The 1405-nt window shown below is 37.7% G+C and overlaps 1 protein-coding gene across 1 annotated transcript in view; it reads left to right on the forward strand.

Moving 5' to 3' along the window:
• The window catches only part of LOC102771266 (probable E3 ubiquitin-protein ligase HERC6), a gene marked incomplete at its 5' end in the record, with an annotated part of 18829 nt that overhangs the window by 8333 nt on the left and 9091 nt on the right, over nt 1-1405 (forward strand). The gene's annotated exons all lie outside the window — the stretch shown is intronic.

The raw sequence follows: 1405 nt of genomic DNA on the forward strand, positions 1-1405 counted from the left end.
TGAACCAGGAGGTCACAGTTCGATTCCCAGTCAGGGCACATGTCCAGGTTGCAAACTCGATCCCCAGTGTGGGGCATGCAGGAGGCAGCAGATCAATGATTCTCTCTCAACATTGATGTTTCTATCTTTCTCTCCCTCTCTCTTCCTCTCTGAAATCAATAAAAATATATTTTTTAAAAAGATAATGAACCTACACATCATCCCCTGAAGTTTTCTCGTATCCCTTTCTAACCCTACTCCTCCCCAGCTGCTAAGCCTCTGGTGCCCCCTGTCCCATGCCCAGGCAACAACTGTCACTATAGAGTACTTTGAATTTCCTAACATTTTACATAAATGGAATCATAAGTAGCCTTGGTGTCTATCCTCTTTCACTCAGCATAATTATGTTGAGAGTCATGCATGTTGAATGTTACCAAACCTCATTCTCTTTTGTTGAGTAGTATTCCATTGTATGGATGTACTACATGTTGCTTATCTACTCACTTCTGATGGATATTTGTGTGGTTTCCTAGATTTTGAGATGCAGTAATCTAGAATGTTTCTATAAGAAGAGAAATTATTAATATAATCCTAGAGATAATTGCTAATTCTAATAAGACAGTTCATTTCTGCAATGATTATACTTTTACAAGGATCCTCAAAATGTAAACATTTCTTCAAAAAACAAAAAACTTGTCTTCGTTTCTCTGTTAGAAACACAGAGAAAATAATTCTAAAAAGAATCATGTTGAGCCTCAATGTATGGATCCCTTTTCTGATAAATTTCCAAGTGTTCTTTCCACAGTAGAAGTTTGGGACCCAGGGGACAGGGAAAGGAAGAGAAAGATGAGTGGGTGTGCAAAAGTACTGAGAAGTGATCTGTATCTTTTTGAGAAAGAACGAACTTCTAGAAAATAGAAATGGCTAAGGTGTACAGATGGTAGGATTTTTACGGATCAAACAACAAGCATTTATTGACTGTTGTGTGAGACTCCATATTGTATTAAATATTGTGAGTGATTCAAATTAGTATACAACACAATCCTTTTCCTCTTTTGGTAGTTGTCGATAGAGTGATAAGACTAAAACACCATGAACTTTAGCAATTGCTTCTAAATTTTGGATTGCTGACTTTATGTGTAATAGTTGTTGAGCACGGAAGCGTAGGGAAGGATACACTGATGTAGAATTGAAAGCCCAGAGTTGTAATCTCGAGTGATGGTGGGTGAGACTTTTAGCTTCTCTGAGTTTTCGGTTTCCTCGCCTATAAAATGGCTGTCATAATTTCTGCTCTGCCTGCTTTACAGGACTGTTGTGAGAATAAAACAAGATAAGGCATATATCCAAGTGTGAAAGCACCAGGAAAACTTTAGGGCACTGTCCAAATTTTAGGGGTTCTTTATTAGAGAGAAAGTTATAAAGGGAA

Source organism: Myotis davidii, unplaced genomic scaffold, assembly GCF_000327345.1.
Source record: "Myotis davidii unplaced genomic scaffold, ASM32734v1 scaffold963, whole genome shotgun sequence".
NCBI lineage: Eukaryota > Metazoa > Chordata > Mammalia > Chiroptera > Vespertilionidae > Myotis > Myotis davidii.